This window comes from Pristiophorus japonicus, chromosome 23 (assembly GCF_044704955.1).
Source record: "Pristiophorus japonicus isolate sPriJap1 chromosome 23, sPriJap1.hap1, whole genome shotgun sequence".
In the NCBI taxonomy this organism is placed as follows: Eukaryota; Metazoa; Chordata; class Chondrichthyes; family Pristiophoridae; genus Pristiophorus; species Pristiophorus japonicus.
The window spans coordinates 52,780,439-52,804,218 of NC_091999.1; positions in this window are offsets into that span (position 1 = coordinate 52,780,439).

Consider the following 23,780-nt stretch of genomic DNA (forward strand, 5'->3'; position numbering starts at 1 on the left):
CAGGTCGCAACCCCTGCAGTCACTTGTGAACACTCTGGTTCCTCAACAGATATGATGACCAAGTGAATCCCTTCCCAAACTCAGAGCAGGTGAACGGCCTCTTCCCGGTGTGTACTCGCCGATGTGTTTCCAGCTGGGACGGGCAGTTGAAACGTTTCCCACAGTCTACACATTTACACAATTTCTCCCCAGTGTGACTGCCCTTTTGTCTCTCCAAGTTGGATGATAAGCTGAGCATTGACCACACACAGAGCACGTGTACCGTTTCTCCCCGCTGTGAATGGTGCTTTTTGCTTCCATGCTCAAAGGCTGATGATATTCTGTTCCCGATGAATCGAGTGACTCCGTCAGATCTTAATATGATGTTTGGTTTGAGCCTCCAGTCGACAAATCCTCCCCTTTTAATCCCCTGTAAAGTGAATTTCAGACAGGAAAAGGGTGGGTGAGAGAGAATCCACAAAAACACAAAGGCATGTTGAGAAATTGAGCTGAATGAACTTGGTCATTTGTAGGGCCAGCACTAGAAATAGTAACCATGAAAGCTGCCAGTTTGTACTAAAACCCAACTGGTTCATTAATGTCCTTCAGGGAAGGGAACCCATCTCCATTGACAGCCCCACAAGGGGAATTGTTGATCTCACTGGGCCCAGAATAACTGGGGGTGAAACCCAGCAGCTTCTCCTCCATCTCTACTCCAGCTCAAACTGATGCAACAAACAGACCCACACAGGAGGCCAGGTATCCAAAGCATCGTTCTAACATTTGCAGCATAGTTGAGAGGCGATCTACTCGAAATTGCCCCAGATTTGGAAATCTGAGAGTCTAGATTTTGCTTTGTACCGGAATCCAGGTCAGCGATTGGAGCATGGGCAGGACCATCGGAATGGCCCAGGTACAGCAGGCGATGCGGCAAGCAGCAGAGGAGTGGTGAGGTCCGGGTGGAGTAGCGGCGAGAGATCGGGGCTGAGAGATTGGGCCCCACAAGGGGCGAGAGTTCGGAGCAGAGAAATTGGGGCCAAGGAGAGGCGAGAGTTCGGGGCTGAGAGATTGGGGTCAAGGAGAGGCGAGAGTTCGGGATTGAGAGATTGGGCCCACGAGAGGAGAGAGTTCGCGGCGGAGAGATTGGGCCCACGAGAGGCAAGAGTTCAGTGCGGAAAGATTGTGGCCAGGAGAGGCGAGAGTTTGGGGTGGACAGATTGTGGCCAACGAGAGGCATGAATTCGGGGCCCAGAAGAGGCAAGGGCCCAGCGACAGCATGGGCCAGACCACATTGTGATCTATGGGCAGTAGGAGTATGTGCACCAAGTCTGTGCAGCAGTCGTCTTGTTTAACCCTTGCAACTGGACCAAGGCCTCGCTCTGTCCAGCCCGTGTGAAGGCTGGTGTACAATAGATACACACTTTAAAAGAATCCACGCACAAGCATCTTCTACGCTTCAATATGTAGTTCTGGACCTGGAATATCAGTTCTCATATTGAAACATCTGTGAACTCATCCCTTTTTGGTGTGCAAGTGGGTCATCCTCGATTCAAGGGACTGCCTAATACTGTACAGGAGGCCAGGGAGCGACTTCCGCATCCAGCACCCACCCTGCTACAGAGCGGCTGGGAATTACTGGGCCTGCTGAAAAATGGAACCAGTTGTTTTCATGGTTTAGGGGAGGCGCTGCCCCCGGGGTTTGCTGGTGCCGGGCCCGGCTCTCTGACACGGGGCAGGGGGGAGCCGCACTCGGTGCTGCCCGGGGCGGGGTGGGGGGCCGCACTCGGAGCTGCCCGGAGCGGGGTGGGGGGGCCGCACTCGGTGCTGCCTGGGCAGGGCGGGGGGCCGCACTCGGTGCTGTTCGGGGCCTGAGAGCTGCACTCGGTGGTGCCCGGGGCCTGAGAGCCACACTCGGTGGTGCCCGGGGCCCAAGGGCCACACTCGGTGTTGCCCGTGGTCTGAGAGCCACACTCGGTGCTGCCCGGGGCCTGAGAGCCACATTCGGTGTTGCCTGGGGCCGTGCTCTCTCCGCTCAGTCCCGGGGAGCCTCTCCGCACAGGGAGGTGCTCTCTGGGAACCAGCCTTTCCCACGCGTTGCCTCCCTGCTGATTGAGATAGGGCGTATTCCCCCGGGCGGAGCGTTCTGAGTACAATCATTCGCCATTGTCAGGGAGTGGTACAGCACAGAAAGCCATGCGACTCATCGTGTCTGTGCCGGCTCTTTGGTGGAGCTGTTCAATGGTTCTCACTGCTCTGCTCTTTACCCATAGCTCAGCATATTTTTCCCGGCAAGTATTTATCCATTTGCCTTTTAAAAGTTACTTTTGAATCTGCTTCCACCACCCTTTCAGACACTGCCTTCTGGATCGTCACAATTCACTGGGTAACAAATGATCCCACGTCTCACCTCTCGTTATTTTGCCAATCATCGGAAGTCTGACTCCTCTGGTTACCTTCCCTAATGCCGCTGGAAAGAATTTCCATATTTACTCTTTCTGGTAAATCATTCTTAATTTTGTACATCTCCGTCAAATCTCCTTTTACCCTTTCCAACTCTCTGGAGAAAACTTCACCAGGCTCTCCACATCACGGAAGTCCCACATCCCTGGCACCGTTCCTTCTGCACCTTCTCTAAAAGCTTGGCATCATTCCGAAATTTTGGAGCCCAAACTTGAACACAATTCTCCAGCTGAGGCCGAACCAGTTTTTTTATAAAGGTTTGGCAAACTAAACATAAAATGCTGATATTTTTCTAATGGGGTTGAAAGGGCGAGGTCCATCCAGTCAGTTGGATGTGTCAATGAGACTGCGAACCTCAAGAAGCGCATTTGGAGTGGAGAGCCAGGGATATGCTGTGTAACTGGGCGCAAACACTCCTGCACTCCCCACACATCACGTGTTTCCTATTTGGCATGAAAGTAACGTAGTAGTTGCAACAATTCATTTGATTTGATTTCAAATAGTTTAGTATAGAAATTGAATTATTTTTCTATGATTTGTTTCCCCCTAACTCAGATTCAAGGCCTCAATTTTTCGCTTTGACTGTGTACAGTCACATAATTCCAACTCTGCGAATGTACATTGCAATTCCAACCCTGGGACTGTACATGGGGCTTCTAACCCTGGGAGTATATGTGGGCATTCTAACCCTGGGGGAGAGTACATGGGGATTCTAACCATGGGACTGTATATGGGGATTATAATCCTGGCATTGTACATGGGGATGCTAACACTGGCACTGTACATGGGGATTCTAACCCTGGGACTGTACGTGGGGATTCTAACCCTGGGACTGTATAGAGGTTTTCTAACCCTGGGACTGTACATGGGGATTCTAACACTGGCACTGTACATGGGGATGCTAAACCTGGCACTGTACACGGAGATTCTAACCATGGAACTGGATATCGTGTCCAGGCACTCGGAGCCCCTTTGGAGACGACCAGGCCTCTACTTCCCCGCAGTGCTCCAGGTGTGGTCTAGCCAGGGCTTTGTGCAGCTGCAGAGGGCTGGCAGCGCCCATGGAATAGTACCAAGAGAGGTAGCTTGGTAGTGACTTTCATTCTAAACTTTAAATCAACTTGGGAAACTGAAAAATAACTTGGGAAAATGTTTTTAAAACTCCAGAAGAAACATTTAAAACTTCTGAAAAAACTTTTAACCAACGTGGAAGAACTTTCAAGAATTATTTTCTTTTAAATTTTTTTTTAATTAAGTAATTGAATAGTGCACCCCAATCGAACTAGAAAATCGTTTGATGTGTTTTATTGGCATCATTTTCAGTCATTTGAAACCGGGTTACACACGACGATACCTGGCGAGCAGGTGTGCCTCCGACCAGGTGTCCTGATATCAACCTCCCGCCTCTTGCATCCCTCCAGAGGCGGGATTTCATCCCTTCATTTATTTATTTATTTGTCTATATCCCAAATATTAAACTCCAGTCCAGTTACATGAGTTATCATCAGCAGAAACAAACCACAATTGTCAGAATGAACATGGTTGAGTCAGGATGTGATTAACAGCAGATTTCAACCCCTGCATTCAGTTGTGAACTCGCTGGTGTCTCAGCAGGGTGGATGACCGAGTGAATCCCTTCCCACACTCAGAGCAGGTGAATGGCCTCTCCCCAGTGTGAACTCGCTGGTGTCTCAGCAGGTGGGATGACCGAAAGAATCCCTTCCCTCACTCAGAGCAGGTGAACGGTCTCTCCCCAGTGTGAACTCCCTGGTGTGTCAGCAGGTGAGATGGCTGAGTGAATCCCTTCCCACACTCAGAACAGGTGAACGGACTCTCCCCCATGTGAACTCGCTGGTGTGCCAGCAGGTCGGATAACCGAAAGAATCCTTTGCCACACTCAGAGCAGGTGAATCGCCTCTCCCCATTGTGAACTTGCATGTGTGTCAGCAGGGTGGATGAGTGAGTGAATCCCTTCCCACACTCAGAGCAGGTGAATGGCCTCTCCCCAGTGTGAACTCGCTGGTGTGTCAGCAGGTGGGATGACTGAGTGAATCTCTTCCCACACACGGAGCAGGTGAATGGCCTCTCCCCAGTGTGAATACGTCGAGGAATTTCCAGTTCTGATGGCGACCTGAATCCCTTCCCACAGTCCCCACATTTCCACGGTTTCTCCATGGTGCGGGTATCCTTGTGACTCTCCAGGTTGGATGATCAGTTGAAGCCTCGCCCACACACACAACACGTTTACAGATTCTCCACGCTGTGAATGGTGCGATGTTTCTTCAGGCTGTGTAACTGGTTAAAGCTCTTTCCACAGGCAGTGCACTGGAACACTCACTCGGGTGTGTGTGTCTTGGTGCCTTTCCAGTCACACTGATATTTACAATATTGTCCCACAGGCAGGACAGACAAACATTTCCCCTTCCACTTTCAAAGGACGATGATCTTCAGGTCTTGATGAATCGATTGACTCCGTCAGATCTTGACGTGGTTTGGTTTGTGTTTCCTGTCTGAAAATCTCCCCTTCTAATACGCTGTAAAAGGAGATAACAAAACTCAACACTGTCAGTACAAGACACAAATTCAGAATAGACACATCTAGGGGCCAAGTTTCGACAGGAGTTGCTCCTATTGTTTTGGAGTATCCTATAAATCACAATTCTCCACGTTTAGTTTGTTCCACTTTCAGTCAGTTAGTTCAGTTCCTTTTTCCAGCCATCTAAACCATTTTGGCCAGTTAAGCAAGTTTAGACAGCGAAACGTTACTCCAAACTAACTTAGGCCTGAATCAGTGCCCACTTTTGTTCGCTCAGAAAAACCTTGAAGACATTTTATAAATCAGGCGCCGGTAGCCAGAGATGGCGGGCGGGGGAGGGGTTGTGGAGGGAAGGGAAGTTAGAGGATTTTCCAAAGTATGAAACACTTCACTTTTAAAAATAAAGAACCGTCACGAAGAAAGCAATAAAAAAAGGAAAGATAGATTACGAAAGTAAACTTGCGCAAAACATAAAACCGCTAGTAAAAGCTTTTACCGATATATAAAATGGAAGAGAGTGACTAAAGTAAATGTTGGTCCCTTAGAAGATGAGAAGGGGGATTTAAGAATGGGAAATGAGGAAATGGCTGAGACCTTAAACAATTATTTTGCTTCGGTATTCACAGTGGAAGACACAAAAACCATGCCAAAAATTGCTGGTCACGGGAATGTGGAAAGGGAGGACCTTGAGACAATCACTATCACTAGGGGTGTAGTGCTGGACAGGCTAATGGGACTCAAGATAGAAAAGTCCCCTGATCCTGATGAAATGCATCCCAGGATATTAAAAGAGATGGCGGAAGTTATAGCAGATGCATTCGTTATAATCCACCAAAATTGTCTGGACTCTGGGGAGGTACCAGCGGATTGGAAAGCAGCTAATGTAATGCCTGTTTAAAAAAGGGGGCAAACAAAAGGCAGGTAGCTATAGGCCGGTTAGTTTAACATCTGTAGTGGGGAAAATGGTTGAAACTATCATTGAGGAAGAAATAGCGGGACATCTAGATTGGAACAGTGCAATCAAGCAGAGGCAACATGGATTCATGAAGGGGAAATCATGTTTAAATAATTACCTGGAATTCTTTGAGGATATAACGAGCATGGTGGATAGAGGTGTACCAATGGATGTGGTGTATTTAGATTTCCAAAAGGCATTTGATAAGGTGCCACACAAAAGGTTACTGCAGAAGATAAAGGTACGCGGAGTCACAGGAAATGTATTAGCATGGATAGAGAACTGGCTGGCTAACAGAAAGCAGAGAGTCGGGATAAATGGGTCCTGTTTGGGTTGGAAATCGGTGGTTAGTGGTGTGCCACAGGGATCGGTGCTGGGAATACAACTGTTTACAATATACAAAGATGACCTGGAAGAGCGGACAGAGTGTAGTGTAACAAAATTTGCAGATGACACAAAGATTAGTGGGAAAGCGGGTTGTGTCGAGGACACAGAGAGGCTGCAAAGAGATTTAGATAGGTTAAGCGAATAGGCTAAGGTTTGGTAGATGGAATACAATGTTGGAAAATGAGAGGTCATCCACCTTGGAAAAAAAACAGTAAAAGGGACTATTATTTGAATGGGGAGAAATTACAACATGCTGCGGTGCACAGGGACCTGGGGGTCCTTGTGCATGAAACTCTTTTTGGAGTTTATCTGCAAAACAAAAAAACATTAAACCGTGCCACCCGACCTGGGTGACACACCAGATATTTACAAGGCCCTTTCTTTTTTCCTTTTTTTGTTTTTTTTGTGTTTTTCTTTTTTTTTTGTTTTTTTTTGGGGCGCTAAAATCAAATTTTTTCCAGTGCACCCTATAAAAGTGGAGGGGGCCACTAAAAGCACCGGCAATTAAAACAAATTAAACTTTAAAACGTAAAATCAAATTAAAATTTGGTTGCCGGGCGTGATGATGCACTCCAGTCCCTCCGGTGCCCACCTCTCGCGGAAGGCCGCGAGCGTACCGGTGGACACCGCGTGTTCCATCTCCAAGGACACCCTGGACTGGATGTAAGAGCGGAAGAGAGGCAGGCAGTCAGGTTGAACGACCCCCTCGACCGCCCGCTGCCTGGACCGGCTGATGGCACCCTTGGCCGTGCCCTGGAGCAGTCCTACGAGGAGGCCTTCGGACCTACCCGCTCCCCTCCGCACAGGGTGCCCAAAGATCAGGAGAGTGGGACTGAAGTGCAGCCAGAATTTCAGGAGCAGCCCCTTCAAATAATGGAATAGGGGCTGCAACCTTATGCATTCAATAAAAACATGGAACACGGACTCCTCCAGACCGCAGAAATTGCAGGTCCACCAAGTCCCTCAGCTCCAAAGTAGGGGGCGAAGGTTGTAGTTCTACCCACTCCCCGCCGCCACCCCCCGGCCCAGCGTGTCGATGTATGTTAAAATTGTCTGCAGTTTCATTTTCTGCCGAGTCGAGCAAGTCCCGGGAGAAGTCAGTTATTGGCTGGGAGGGCTCAGGTGCGGTCTTTTCGTCTCTGCCCGCCTCAGTCCCCGGGACGCTCGACCCGGCGGCTACACGTTCTTCTGCTGGCCCCACGAACCCCACGAAAGGCATATCTTTCACGCCATCCCCGGGAGGCAGCGGCTGGGCAGCCTCGACTGCCTCACCCTCCCTGGGGACAGATTCCTCGCACCTACGACGTGGTTTAGGGGCGCCGGTGGGGGACGCGGTACACGCGACGGGCACCGACTCCTCCGTGCAGGGATGTTGTTCCCCCTCCGCCTCATTGGAGAGGCGCCTCCTTATGTTCCTGGGGGGCGCGGAGACAGGGATACCCCCATATCTGCCGAGGCCTCCCGCTCCACTCCCCCCTATTTTCTTGCCTTGCCCGCACCCGAAACCCTCTGCGGTATTCGTCAAGGGCTCGGGCACCGGCTCAGGGCTCCCCGCGCTCGCCGGTGACGGGGTTGGGCGGAGCGCGGTAAACAAGTTGTTTGGCGCACCGAGGTGACCCGCCTCTAGATGTTTCTTCCTCTTCTGCGCCTTCTTTCCGGTCGGACGCTCTCCCTCCCCCCCGCCGGAGGCCATGAAAACAAAGGCCTCCGACGATGCCCGCGCACCTACGGCTCCCGGCACGCGGACGCAACTAGGGGGAGGGGTGGCAGCGACGCCAGCCTTGGCCTCCTTCGGTGGTTTGGCGGCCTTGGAGGCGGTGCAGTTCTTACGAACGTGCCCCACCTCCCCACAGGCATGGCACTGCACGCCGTCCGACGTCCAGAAGACGCGGTCGGCAGTCACCTCGTGCACCACATTAAATTTGTCCTCTGTCGTCTCCTCCCGCGCCAGCCGGACAAAGAGCTGTTGGTGGAAGGAGAACACATGGCGCTGGCTGTTCTCCCTGAGGCCGAGCGGTATGGGGTTGATCCCCGACCTTACCTCCCCCAGTTGGTGTATGTGAGGGAGGAGGAGCTCAGCGGGAACAAAGGGCGGCACGTTCGATAGACTGAGCCATTGTGCGGTGGCCTCGAGAGGGTCCAACAGCAGGAACGCCCCGCCCACCGTGAGCCCCTTTTCAATGGCCAGGGACACCGCTCGCTCCGACCCCAGGAAGAACACGGCCTTCCCAGACATCTTGGAGGCTGCGACAATGGCCGAGTGGCCAACTATCCCAGCCATCGCCCGCACGCACTCCTCAATGCTCATTGTGGGGTGAGTGTATCTCTTGAACCCGTGTTTTTTGGTTATAAGTCTGAAAGGTGGCAGGGCAGCATAAGGCGCAGGAGGCGCCGTGGATGTGAACGCCGCCTGCGCATATGTCCTAGCTGGCTCTGCCACCGGCGTAGATGGGGTCGCCATCACGTGCTCCGTTTAAGGGCTACACCCACCCCAAAGTCACAGGCCTTAATGGTCTTAAATGGCCTCGTTTAAATATTTGAACAGAGGGAGCCCTGAAAGAGGCACTCCTCTCACCTAGTTGGCAATTTGGGAGGGGTCTTGCTCCCTCTGCTCAGTTGTCTTAATTGTTTTTATTTATTTTTTCAATTGGGAGGAAGGGCTCTCAGAGAGAGAGGGGAGAGACAGAGAAAGAGAGAAAGAGAGAGGGGCGTGTGAAAGAGGGAAACTGCGAGTGCAGGTCAGCCTTCACAGCAATGGGTGGGTGCACTCCCCAGATGGCAAACAAAACAGTCTTTTGGGTGGTCTTCGGGTGGAGGGAGAAGATGTCTTCACCTGGGGCAGATGGAGCCACACAGGTACACACTCCCAACGATGTTAATTAGGGTGATTGAGTTTCTTCAGCCTGGTAGCTCCAGCTATCCCAGGCTAGGCAATGGGGGAGGGGTGCTTCAGTGGTGTGTGGGCCTAGCTGTAGGCAAGACCCCCACACAACTTCCACACACACACACATACCCCCCGCGATGTTCCGGCCCTCGTGTGGTCTTCTTTCCTCCCCCCACCAAAAGAACAAAGTCTTTTTGGGGAATGCACCAAAACACACCCACCTTTGGCTGAAGAAGTCTTTCCCTCCTTCCACACTGGTAAGTAGTTGTTATTTTTTCGCCCTCTCTCAAACTCTTTGTTGAAATAATGAAGGTGTTGCAGTCTTCCGCTCTCCTACGCTCCCTCTGGATGAATGGAAATGAAGCCCCTTCCTTCCTTCTCTTCCTGGGCTGGTCTCAGGGCTCTTAAAGGCCTTCCAGACAGGAGCAAAGCAGCAGCTCCTGCTCTCACTGCTCCAGGCTCCAAGTGATTAGGCCACGCCTCCAAAGCTCCACCATTGGTCCTTGTGCATGAAACTCTGTTTGGGAGTAAACAAAAAACATTAAACCGTGCCCCCCCCCCCCCCCGATCTGGGGGCAACACCAACCATTTACAAGGTTTTTTGTTTTTCCTTTTTTTTTCCTCCAAATGCCCCTTATAAAAGGGGAGGGGGACACTAAAATCACCAGCAATTAAAATAAATTAACTTAAAAACATAAAATCAAATTAAAATTTGGTTGCCGGGCGTGATGATGCACTCCAGTCCCTCCGGTGACCTCCTCTCGCGGAAGGCAGCGAGCATACATGTGGACACCGCGTGCTCCATCTCCAAGGACACCCTGGACCAGATGTATGCGCGGAAGAGAGGCAGGCAGTCTGGCTGAACGATCCCCTCGACCGCCCGCTGCCTGGACCTGCTGATGGCACCCTTGGCCGTGCCCAGGAGCAGTCCTATGAGGAGGCCCTCGGACCAAAGCGCTCCCCTCCGCACAGGGTGCCCGAAGATCAGGAGTGTGGTACTGTAGTGCAGCCAGAATTTGAGGAGCAGCCCTTTTCAATAACAAAACAGGGGGTGCAACCTCAAGCACTCAATAAAAACATGGAACACGGACTCTTCCAGACCGCAGAAATTGCAGGCGGCCAGGGAGCCCGAAAACCGGCTTAAAAATTTGTTGCACGGCACTACTCCGTGCACCACCCTCCAGGCCAAGTCCCCGATGAATAGTGGGAGGACCCCTGCGTAGAGTGCCCTCCATCGGGGACCCCCGCCTCCTCCGGACGGCAAGATGGTACGCCATGGCGTGTCCGGACGGCAGGCGAGGATGGCAAAGTTGAGAGTGTGCAGGAGCAGCCCGTACAAGAAACCCCTCCGTGCGGAACTGAAAGGCACGGAGCGGATTTCCCCGAGGCGGCTCAAGTTGTGAGGCGCCGGCCCCCGAGGGAGGTTCCGGGGTTTGGCGCCGATGAGGAATTCCGTCCGGACGGGGGTCAGTTCGGACGGGATCGCCCCACGTGCTTGAGCCTCCTCGATGCACCTAACGGCGTCAGGGCCCAGAGCTGTTTTTAGCGACTCGATGGCATCGGCCGCGTGGCGGACGTTGGCAGAATTTGGGCGCCGCGCCAGCGTGTCTGGCACCATCCAGCCCGCTCCTCCGCCATCGAGCTGGTCCCTGACCCTGGTCACCTCACCAGCCACAGCCCTCTCGTCCGACCACCACCAAAAACCTCGGTCGTGGAGGTACGGATTCCCGAGCAGCGGCTCCTGCAGGATGGCCGCCACTCCAGCCGGTGGAGATCTGCGCCTGGTGGAGACTTTGTTCCAGACCCTGATGAGTTCCTTGTAAATGACAGGCAGCTCCCGGAGGGCGGTCCTGACGCCCTCCACACTCAAAAACAGGAGCTGCGTGTCGTAGTTGATGCCTTGCTGCTGGCGGAAGAAATACATTGCCTGAGCACGCCACCGAGGAGGGGGCTCAACGTAAAGGTATCTCTGCAGGGTCTGCAGATGGAAAGTCGCGAGCTGGCGCTGATGCACACCAATGACTGACTGTCCTCCCCAAGCGGGAAACTCAAGACCGCGGCAGATACCCAGTGCTTCCTGTTGTTCCAGAAGAAGTCCACCAGCTTTTTCTGTATCTTGGCGACAAACGCAAGGGGAGGGGTCAAAGTGACCAGCCGGTACCACAACATGGCGGCCACCAGCTGGTTTATGACTGTCGCTCGAACCTGTAGGACAGCACTCGGAGCAGTCCTGTCCAGCGCCCTAGGCGAGCGGCAACCTTGGCCTCCAGCTCCTGCCAGTTCGCCAGCCAGGCTTCCTTGACGGGGCTAAGGTAGACTCCCAGATAGAGGAGATGGGTCGTACTCCAGGCAAAAGGCCTGAGCTCCTCCGGCAGGGAGTGCACCCGCCACTGACCCACCAGGAGTCCGGAACATTTCTCCCAGTTGATTCTTGCGGAGTATGCGGCCGAATAAATCTGCTGGCACTCACGCATTCTCCGCAGGTCAGCGGGATCCTCTACCGTGAGGAGCACGTCATTGGCGTAAGCCGAGAGGACGACCTCCAAGCCCGACCCTTGCAGTGCCAGTCCCGTCAACCTCGTCCGCAAGAGGCGCAGGAAAGGCTCCACGCAAACGGCGTATAACTGGCCGGACATGAGGCATCCCTGGCGCACCCGGGGGAAATAGGTTAATAGCTGGGCGGGCTCAGGTTTGGCCTTTTCGGCCCCGCCCGCCTCAGTCCCCGGGACGCTCGGCCAGGCGGCAATGCATTCCTCCGCTGGCCCCACGCCCCCCACGACAGGCAGATCTTTCACGCCATCCCCGGGAGGCAGCGGCTGGGCAGACTCGACTGTCTCACCCTCCTCGTGGACAGACTCATCTCGCCTACAGCGCAGCTTGGGGGCGCTGGTGGGGGACGCGGGTCACGCGGCAGGCACCGACTCCTCCACGGAGGGATGTTGTTCCCCCTCCACCTCATCGGAGCGGTGTCTCCTTTTGTTCCTGGGGGGGAGCGGAGGCAGGGACACCCCCATCTCTGCCGAGGACTCCCGCTCCACTCCCCCCTTATCCTTATCATGCCCGCGCCCGAACCGCTCTGCGGTATTGATCGAGGGCTCGGGCGCGGGCTCAGGGCACCCCGTGCTCGCCGGTGACGGGGTTGGGCTGAGCGCGATAAACAGATTGTCTGGCGCACCGAGGGGACCCGCCTCCAGATGTTTTGCCTTCTTTCGCGCCTTCCTTCCGATCGGACGCTCTCCCACCCCCCCCCCCCCCGCCAGAGGCCATGAAAACAAAGGCCTCCGACGATGCCCACGCACCCACAGCTTCCGGCACGCGGACGCTACTAGGGGGAGTGGTGGCGGCGGCGCCAGCCTTGGCCGCATTCGGTGGTTTGGCGGCCTTGGAGGCGGTGCAGTTCTTGCCAACGTGCCCCACCTCCCTTCAGGCATGGCACCGCACGCCGTCCGAAGTCCAGAAGACGCGGTAGGCAGGCCCTTCGTGCACCACATTGAAATTGCGCTCCGTCGTCTCTTCCCGCGCCAGCAGGACAAAGAGCTGGCGGCGGAAGGAAAACACGTGGCACAGGCTGCTCTCCCTGAGGCCGAGCGGTATGGTGTAGGTGAAGGAGGAGGAGCTCAGCGGGAACAAAGTGCTGGACGTTAGAAATGATGACCCTCTGCGCGGTGGCCTCAAGAGGGTCCACCGGCAGGAACGTCCCGCCCACCGTGAGCCCCTTTTCGAGGGCCAGGGACACCGCCCGCTCTGACCCCAGGAAGAACACAGCCTTCCCAGACATCTTGGAGGCTGCGACAATGGCCGAGAGGCTGACTACCCCATCCATCGCCCGCACGCAGTCCTCAATGTTCATTGTGGGGTGAGTGTAGCTCTTGACCCTGTGTTTTTTAGTTATCAGTCTGAAAGGTGGAAGGGCAGCAGGTGGCGCAGGAGGCGCCGTGGATGTGGACGGCGCCTGCGCATATGTCCTAGCTGGCCCTGCCACCGGCGTAGATGGGGTCGCCATCACGGGGTCCCTTTAAGGGCTACACCCACTCCAAAGTCACAGGCCTTAATGGTCTTAAATGGCCTCATTTAAATATTTGAACAGAGGGAGCTCTGAAAGAGGCACTCCTCTCCCCTAGTTGGCAATTGGGGAGGGGCTTTGCTCCCTCTGCTCAGTTGTCTTAATTGTCTTTTTCTGTTTCTTTTTTCAATTGGGAGGAAGTGCTCTCAGAGAGCGAGGGGAGAGACAGACAAAGAGAGAAAGAGAGGGGTTGCATGTGAAAGAGGGAAACTGCGAGGGCAGGTCTCCCCTCACAGCAATGGGTGGGTGCACTCCACAGATGACAAACAAAATAGTCTTTGGGGTGGTCTTCTGGTGGGGAGAGAAGATGGCTTCGCCTGGGGCAGCTGGAGCCACACAGGTACACACTCCCAACGATGTTAATTAGGGTGATTGAGTTTCTTCAGCCTGGTAGCTCCAGCTATCCCAGGCGAGGCAGTGGGGGAGGGATGCTTCAGTGGTGTGTAGGCCTAGCTGTAGGTAAGACCCCCACACACACTTCCACACACACACACACCCCCCGCGATGTTCCGGCCCTTGATTGGTCTTCTTTCCTCCCTCCACCGATATAACAAAGTCTTTTTGGGTAATGCACCAAAACACACCCACCTTTGGCTGAACGAAGTCTTTCCATCCTTCCACACTGGTAAGTTGTTCTTTTTTTTCCCCCTCTCTCCAACTCTTTGTTGAAATAATGAAGGTGTTGCAGTCTTCTGCTCTCCTACTCTCCATCTGGATGAATGTAAATAAGCCCCTTCCTTCCTCCTCTTCCTGGGCTGGTCTCAGGGCTCACTCCACGCCTTCCAGACAGGAGCTAAAGCAGGGAGTTCCTTCTCTCTCAGCAGCCAGGCTCCAAGTGAATAGGCCACGCCTCCAAAGCTCCACCATTGATCCTTGTGCATGAAACTCTCTTAGGAGTAAACAAAAAACATTAAACCGTGCCCCCCGATCTGGGGGAAACACCAACATTTACAATGGCCTTTTCTTTAAAAAAAATTTTGGGGGGTTTTTTTGGGTAAAAAAAACATTTTTTTTCTCCAAGTGCTCCCTATAAAAGGGGAGGGGGACACTAAAAGCACCGGCAATTAAAACAAATTAACTTAAAAACATAAAATCAAATTAAAATTTGGTTGCCAGGCGTGATGATGCATTCCAGTCCCTCAGGCTTAGCGGAGCTTCCAGATTTTCAGCCCTCTCCGGGCTGACTTTCGGCAGGTCCTCCCTCAAAACTCTATGCGTTTCCTCGCTGGATGGCTCCGGAGAGAACAGAGCCCCATAATATTCACGGGCCCTGTTGTTGACGCCCTCCGGATCCGAGAAGAGAGAGCCATCGTCGGCCAGCAGCGTCAAGAGCTGCTTACGGACACCCTGTCTTTTTTCCAGCGGATAGAAGAAGGGGGAGCCGCGGTCCAGATCGCACAGGAACTGGATCCGCGACCTCACGAATGCGCCTAGGGACCCGACGAGCTGCAGGTCCTTCAGCACGGCCTTCTTCGCTTCGTACACTGTCCGCAGGGCAACGTCCCCGACGACTTGACCGAGACGGGACTCCAGGTCGAGTACCTCTTTTTCTAGGCGCACGACCATGGCCGCCCGCCTCTTGGTCGACCCCCTCGTGTACTCTTGACAGAAGACGCAGACGTGAGCCTTGCCCACGTCCCACCATAGCCTCAAGGAGGGGAAGCCCCTCTGCTTCCATCTCCAGTCGGCCCAGAAACGATGGAACGAGTCCTGGAACCGCACGTCCTCCAGCTGCCGGTTGTTAAAATGGCTGTACGCAGACCCCGTCCTTGCGCGGAGAGAAGCGAGCTCCGCCCACACCAGCTGGTGGTCCGAACACGGCACCGGCCGCATGGAGGCCTCCGGGACGCAGGAAACGTACGCTCGAGACACGTAAAGGCGGTTGACTCTGGACCATCCTACTCCAGGCCTCACCCAAGTAAAGGCGCTGGAGTCGGGATGGAGATTTCCACCAGACATCCACCAAGTCGAAGGACCCGACCAGGTCCCTCAACTTCTCCATCGCCGTCATGCCCTGCGGGGCACCGGAGCAGTCCCTCGCCTCGAGGGTGCAGTTAAAATACCCCCCGAGGACAATGCAGTCGCCGACGTCGACGGAGCCAAGAAGAGCCGACACCTCTTCGAAGAAGCGCATTTGCTGCGGGCCGGGCTGAGGGGCGTACACGTTCACGAGATGGAGCGGCTCGTCCCCCAGGCGAACCGTTACGTGCAGCAAGCGGCCTGGCCCGGGCTCCTCGACCCACAAGATCTCCGGCTGAAAATGCGGGGCCAGCAAGATGGCCACCCCACTAGAAGTGGCAGTGAGGTGGCTCATGCGGACCTCTCCTTGCCATTCCAGGAGCCACGTGGCTTCATCTCCCGGAACGGTGTGGGTTTCTTGCAGGACGCAAGCCGCATATTTCCCCTCCCGCAGGAGCGAAAAATTGTTAAATCTACGGCGTGCCTCTCTGCCGCCATTGATGTTGAGGCTGGCTATGGTTATCTTCATATCTAGATCGTAGTGCAACCTCTACCTAACCTACTGTGGAGGGGGGGAGTGGAGTCGTTTGTTGACCTCCACTCCTTCAGCAGCCTAGTGAGGAACTTTATGAGCCGGCGCAGCTCAAGGCCTTGCGCCCTTGATAAGGGCCCACCTGCGGACATGGTTTTAGCGGCGGCGCGGAAGGAAGCGATGAGCAACACCGGCTCAGACCATCTTTCCAGGGCCAGACGGGCTTGGTCGCGGCGACCCCGGCACTGGAACAAAAAGTCCCGGAGTTCCTTTGCAGGAATGAGGAGGGCCTCAGCAACGGACGCGAGCAGATCCACCGCCTCACTGGTGGTGGACTCTAGATCTGCTCCCGCGTCCCCCACCGAGTCCCCGTCGTCCCCCGGGAGGTCGCCACCAGCAGCCGGCCCATCGACCGCACGAGGTACGGCAAACGGCCCGGCCGCTCCATCCGGCCCTGGCTCTGCCCCGATCCCACCCCCAGGATCGTCGGCAGAGGAGTCCCCACTGGGCTCTTTTAAAAGTGGTGCTGGGTCGGGAAGCAACAGCGCAAGGGGGTCCTTCCCCGCCCCAAGAGCCGGGGAACACGGAGAGACCTGGTTTAGGAAATTCTCCAGGTCCACCAAGTCCCTCAGCTCCAAAGTAGGGGGCGAGGGTTGTTGTTCTTCACCCTCCCCGCCGCCACCCCCCGGCCTAGCGTGAGGATGTTCTGTGGAATTAATCATATTTTCAGTTTCGACTGAATCGAGCAAATCCCGGGGGAAGTCAGTTATTGGCTGGGAGGGCTCAGGTTCAGCCTTTTCGACCCCGCCCGCCTCAGTCTCGGGACGCTCGACCCGGCGGCTACGCCTTCTTCATCTGGCCCCATGCCCCCCATGACAGGCAGATCTTTCACGCCATCACCAGGAGGCAGCGGCTGGGCAGCCTCGACTGCCTCACCCTCCCCGGGGACAGATTCCTCATGCTTACGGCGCAGTTTGGGGGCACCGGTGGGGGACACGGTACACGCGGCGGGCACCGACTCCTCCACGGAGGGATGTTGTTCCCCCTCCGCCTCATTGGAGCGGCGCCTCCTTTTGTTCCTGGGGGGGCGCGGAGACAGGGAGACCCCCATGTCGGCCGAGGCTTCCCGCTCCACTCCACCCTTTTTCTTATCATGCCCGCGCCCGAACCACTCTGCAGTATTCGTCAAGGGCTCGGGCATGGGCTCAGGGCACCCCGCGCTCGCCGGTGACGGGGTTGGGCCGAGCGCGGTAAACAAATTGTCTGGCGCACTGAGGGGACCCGCCTCCAGATGTTTCGCCTTCCTCCGTGCCTTCTTTCTGATCGGACGCTCTCCCTCCCCGCCGCCGGAGGCCGTGAAAACAAAGGCCCCCGACGATGCCAGCGCACCCACCGCTCCCGGCACGCAGACGCTACTAGGGGGAGGGGTGGCGGCGGCGCCAGCCTTGGCCACCCTCGGTTGTTTGGAGGCCTTGGAGGCGGGACAGTTCTTGCGAACATGCCCCACCTCCCTGCAGGCATGGCACCGCACGCCGTCCGACGTCCAGAAGACGCGGTAGGCAGTCCCCTCGTGCACCACATTAAAATGACCTTCCGTCATCTCCTCCCGCGCCAGCCGGACAAAAAGCTGGCGGCGGAAGGAGAACACATGGCGCAGGCTGTTCTCCCTGAGGCCGAGCGGTATGGGGTTGATCCCCGACCTTACCTCCACCAGTTGGTGTATGTGAGGGAGGAGGAACTCAGCGGGAACAAAGGGCGGGACGTTCGATAGAATGAGCCTCTGCGCGGTGGCCTCGAGAGGGTCCACCGGCAGGAACGTCCCGCCCACCGTGAGCCCCCTTTCAAGGATCAGGGACACCGCCCGCTCCGACCCCAGGAAGAACACAGCCTTCCCAGACATCTTGGAGGCTGCGACAATGGCCGAGGGGCCGACTAACCCCGCCATCGCCCGCACGCACTCCTCGATGCTCATTGTGGGGTGAGTGTAGCTCTTGACCCCGTGTTTTTTCGTAATCAATCTGAAAGGTGGCAGGGCAGCAGGAGGCGCAGGACGTGCCGTGGATGGCGACGCCGCCTGCGCATATGCCTTTACTGACCCCGCCACCGGCGTGGATGGAGACGCCATCACGGGGTTCCTTTAAGGGCTACACCCACCCCAAAGTCACAGGCCTTAATGTTCTTTAAATGGCCTCGTTTGTGTTTTGAGCAGAGGGAGCTCTTAATGGGGCACACCTCTCCCCTAATTAACGAATGGGGAGGGGCCTTGCTCCCTCTGCTCAGTTGTTTTAATGTAATTTTAATGTTTAAGGAGGAAAGGGGCTCTCAGAGAGACAGGGGAGAGGCAGAGAGAGAGAGAAAGAGTGAGGGGGGGTGGGAATCAGGAAGGCTGCGAGGACAAGTCTCCCCTTACAGCGATGGGTGCGTGTTTTTCTGGGGTGCGCTCCCCAGATGATGGAAAAAAGAAACCAACAAACACAGTCTTTGCTGATGGTCTTCGGGTGGGGGGAGAAGATGTATTCACCTGGGGTAGCTGGATCCACCCAGGTACACACTCCCAACGATGTTAAATAGGGTACTTAAATACTCTGCAGCCAGGGAGCTCCAGCTATCCCAGGCTAGGCAATGGGGGAGGGGTGCTTCAGTGATGTGTGGGACCGAGCTGTAAGCAAGACCTCCACACACACTTCCACACACACACACACCCCGCGATGTTCCGGACCTCGAGTGGTCTTCTTTCCTCCCCCCACCAATACAACAAAGTCTTTTAGGGGGAATGCACCAAAACACACCCACCTGTCGAATATGTGGAAATGACTCTCCCTCCTTCCACACTGGATGGTGTTTCCTCAGGTTGTTTTTTATCCCCTCTCTCCAACTCTATGTAGTTGTAGTAAATAATACATTTTTCAGCTCTCCTCCTCTCCCTCCGGATGTTGAATTGTAATAAGTCAGCCCTCTCCTCCTATTCCTGGCTGTTCTCAGGGTTCACTCAAGGCCTTCCAGACAGGAGCACAGCAGGGAGTTCCTTCTCTCTCAGCAGCAGAGCTCCAACTGAATAGGCCACGCCTCCAAAGCTCCACCCTTGGTCCTTGTGCATGAAACTCTTATAGGTTGGTCCTTGTGCATGAATCCCAAAAGGTTAGTTTGCAGGTGCAGCAGGTAACCAGGAAGGCAAATGGAATGTTAGCATTCATTGCGAAAGGGATGGAGTACAAAAGCAGGGAGGCGTTGCTGCAACTGTATAAGGTATTGGTAAGGCCGCACCTGGAGTACTGCATGCAGTTTTGGTCACCTTACTTAAGGAAGGATATACTAACTTTGGAAGGGGTACAGAGACGATTCACTAGGCTGATTCAAGAAATGAGGGGGTTACCTTATGATGATCGATTGAGTAGACTGTGTCTTTACTCCTTGGAGTTCAGAAGGATGAGGGGTGATCTTTTAGAAACATTTAAAATCATGAAAGGGAAAGACAAGATAGAGGCAGAGAGGTTGTTTCCATTGGTGGGGGAGACTAGAACTAGGGGGCACAGCCTCAAAATACGGTGGAGCCAATTTAAAACCGAGTTGAGAAAGAATTTCTTCTTCCAGAGGGTTGTGAATCTGTGGAATTCTCTGCCCAAGGAAGCAGCTGAGGCTGCCACATTGAATGTTTTCAAGTCAAAGATAGATAGATTTTTAAGCAATAAGGGAATTAAGGGTTATGGGGAGAGGGCGGGTAAGTGGAGCTGAGTCCATGACCAGATCAGCCATGATCTTATTGAATGGCGGAGCAGGCTCGAAGGGCTAGATGGCCTACTCCTGTTCATAATTCCTATGTTCCTCCCCTGAAGGTACTGACTCTGGCTCGGTTCAGTTCCACACTCACTGGTTCCCCTCCCCTAAAGGTGCTGACTCTGGCTGGGTTCAGTTCTACACTCACTGGTTCCCCTCCCGTGAAGGTACTGACTCTGGCTGGGTTCAGTTCTTCACCCACTGGTTCCCCTGCCCTGAAGGTGCTGACTCTGGCTGGGTTCAGTTCTACACTCACTGGTTCCCTTCCCCTGTAGGTCCTGACTCTGGCTGGGTTCAGTTCCAGACACTGACATCTTTCACTTTGTTCCTGCACCAAGATGGCCGCGCATGCGATGTGCCACTCACTGAATCAAAATGGTGCAACGCGGAACCTACCCTCCTGTACCAAGATGGCCGCCGTTAGCCTGGGCCTGTGACCGGAGAAAGCCCCGAAGCAGCAACCGCCGATATTCCGGTTATTATTCCGGGCTTGCGGCGGGCACGGGTTGTTTATGAAGATTCCCCACCTCCCCGCTGGCCCCTTACTCCGCTCCGTTCCGCTGAAAATGACACTTCTGAGGAGCCTATCGAAAACATGTCTTCTCCGCCATTACAAGCCTCGTGCATGCTCCAAACCAAGGCAAGGCACGCGCCTGCGCACTGAGCTCCTGTAGTCTGGGTGCAGCACATTCCACCCCGCGGGGCATGCTGGGTACATAAGACCATGTGAAATCGGAGCAGGAGTGGGAGATACTGCACGGTTCTCTACAGAGCAAAGCTCCCTCTGTACTGTCCTAAAGAATCACAGAGTACAGCACGGGTTAGTTCCAATTTAAAGCTTGCTGCACGCTGACCCATCAAACACTCCCAGGGCAGGTGCAGCACATATTAAATACACAGTAAGGATCCATCTGCACTGTCCCACCAAGTATTCCCAGAGGATGCACAGCACAGGTTAGATACAGAATAAAGCTCCCTCTCTCTTGTCCCAAGAAAAAATCACAGGACATGTGCAGCACAACTATTTTGCTGTTGATCTGTAATTCAAATGCCCCCTGATTAAAGGGGGGAGTGGACACTATAACCGGCAAAATAAACCAATTAAACTTTGGACGGTAAACTTAAATCAAATTAAAATTTGGTTGCTGGAGGTGGTGATGCACTCCAGTCCCTCCGGTGCCGACCTCTTGCAGAAGGCTGCAAGCGTACTTGTGGCAGGTACAGCACATGTTAGATACAGAGTAAAGCTCCCTCTACAGTCACCTATCAAACACTCCCAGGGCAGGTACAGCACGGGTTAGATACATAGTAAATCTCCCTCTACACTGTCCCATCAAACACTCCCAGGGCACGTGCAGCACATGTTAGATACAGAGTAAAGCTCCATCTACAGTGAGGAATGAAACACTCCCAGGTCAGGGACAGTATCGGATAGATATGGAGCAAAGCTCCCTCTACTCTGTCCCATTAAACACTCCCAGTGCAGGTACAGCATAGATTAGATACAGAGTGAAGCTCCCTCTACACTGACCCATCAAAAACTTCCAGGGCAAGTACAGCATAATTTAGATGCAGGGTAAACATCTCTCTAAATAGCCAATCCAAAAATGCACAGGACAGGCACAACACAGGTGAGGTACACATCATCATTATCACAGGCAGTCCGTCGAAATCGAGAAAGACTTGCTTACCCTTTAAAGATGAGTTCTTAGGTGACTAAACAGTCCAGTACGGTATTGACAGTCTCTGTCACAGGTGGGACAGAGAGTCGTTGAACGAATGGGTGGGTGGGACTGCTTTGCCACATGCTCCTATGCTTGGTTTCTGCATGCGATCAGCGATGAGACTCGAGGTGCTCAGAGCCCTCCCGGATGCACTTCCACAACTTAGGGCGGACTTTTTTCAGGGACTCCTAGGTATCGGGGGGGTTGTTGAATTTTATCAAGGAGGCTTTGATGGTGTCGTTGAAAGGTTTCCTCTGCCCACTGTAGGCTCGCTTTCCGTGTAGGAGTTCCGAGTAGAGCCTTGCTTTGGGAGTCTTGTGAACAATGTTTCGAGCCATGGTATCCTTTGGAGATTGAGCATGCAGTGTCCAACAGACATGGAGCACAGAAGATATAAGCTCCCTCGACACTGTCCCATCAGACATTCCCAGGGCAAGTACAACATGGGTGATGTTATGTATGCAACCCAATGTAACCAGCAATCTACCGCCATCAGAGGGCATATCTGTTGGAGTCCCAAGGAATCCCAGTATCCCTTGGGAGCACTGTATATAAGCAGGCCTCCCATGCTGTATGTGCACTCTGGAGTTAGAAAAAAAGAGACCAAGATCACACTTACTCATGTCTACAGTACTCAATCACATTACTTTATTCTGGACATAACAATTAGCGACGAGATAATGAACCATCATGTGAAAATGCCGAGAACTGTTGATATCCTGGAGAAATTCTCAGAAGGGGAGGATTGGCAGGTCTTCATGCAGCGACTCGACTAATACTTCATGGCCAACGAGCTGGCAGGGAATGTGAATGACGCCAAACAAAGGGCGATCCTCCTCACTCTCTGCGGTGCAATAACCTGTGGCCTCACGAAGAACTTTCTTGCTCCGGTGAAGCCAACAACCAAATCGTATGCAGAAATGTGTACGCTGATCCAGGAGCACCTACATCCGAAGGAGAGCATTCTGAAGGCAAGGTATCAATTTTACAGATGCCAACGGTCTGAAGGCCGGGAAGTGGCGAGCTACGTCGGCGAAATAAGGCACCTTGCACGACATTGCGAATTTGATGGACACCTGGAGTAAATGCGAAGAGAATTTTGGTGCTTGGCGTTGGCCATGAGGATATCCTTCGCAAACTATTGACTGTTGAAACACCGCACCTGAGCAAAGCCATAACGATACCCTTGGCATTTATGTCCACCAGCCAAATAAATTTCGCAGCATACAGATGTTTCGGCAAGTACTGTACACAAAGTAACATCGTTTTCAGGCAGGAATGCATATGGCAGAATGTACACGCCTGCAGCTGCATGATCTCAGATGACACAGAATCTGCCATCAAGCGTTAATGCGAGGTAGTTAACAGCTTGGTGGCACTGCGGAGGTGATCATCGAGCCCTTTATCCAGCTTCAAATACTATGTGTGCAAAAGCTGTGGAAAAAGGGGACACCTCCAGCGAATGTGCAGATGAGCTGCAAACACTGCAAAGCACCACATTGCAGTGGTGGACCGATCCATGGTGGATCAAACTGAACTAGAGACTGAAACCGAGGAGGCAGAAGTGTACGGGGAACCACCTTCACCACGAAATGTCCACCGATCATGTTAAATGTCGAACTGAACGGAATTCCAGTATCTGTGGAATTGGACATGGGTGCGAGTCAGTCCATCATGAGAAAAGGGCCTTCGACAGGCCCAAGCTGAGCCCCATTCACACCAAACTGAAAACTTACACTAAAGAGCTGATCCCAGTAATTGACAGCACAGTATTAAAAGTCTCTTATAATGAAACAGTACACGAACTGCCACTCAGGATAGTGTCAGGAGATGGTCCCACACTGTTCGGCAGAAGCTGGCTGAGAAAAATACGTTGGAACTGGGATGACATCCGAGCGCTTTCATCCATCGATGACGCCTCATGTGCCCAGCTTCTGAGCAAGTTTCCGTCATTGTTTGAGCCAGGGATCGGAAGTTTCTTGAGGGCGAAGGTGCAGATCCACTTGATTGCCGCTGCATGACCCATCCATCACAAGGCACGGGTAGTGGCATACATGATGCGAGAGAAAGTGGAGATCGAGTTAAAAAGGCTTCAACGAGAGGGCATCATCGCATTGGTGGAGTTCAACGAGTGGGCCAGTCAGATTGTTCTGGTTCTCAAGGGTGATGTCATGGTCAGAATTTGCGGAGACTATAAAGTAATGATTAACCATTTTTCGCTGCAGGACCAGTAGCTGCAACCCAAGGCAAACGAACTATTTGTGACACTGGCAGGAGGAAAGACATTCACCAAGTTGGACCTGACCTCGGCCTACATGACGCAGGAGCTGGCGGAATCTTAAAAAGGCCTCACCTGCATCAACACGCACAAAGGTCTGTTCATCGACATTAGATGCCCGTTTGGAATTCGATCGACCGTGGCTATTTTTCAAAGGGACATGGAGAGTCTGCTAAAGTCGGTTCTGCACATCGTGGTTTTCCAGGATGATATACTGGTCACAGGTCCGGACACCGTCGAGCACTTGCA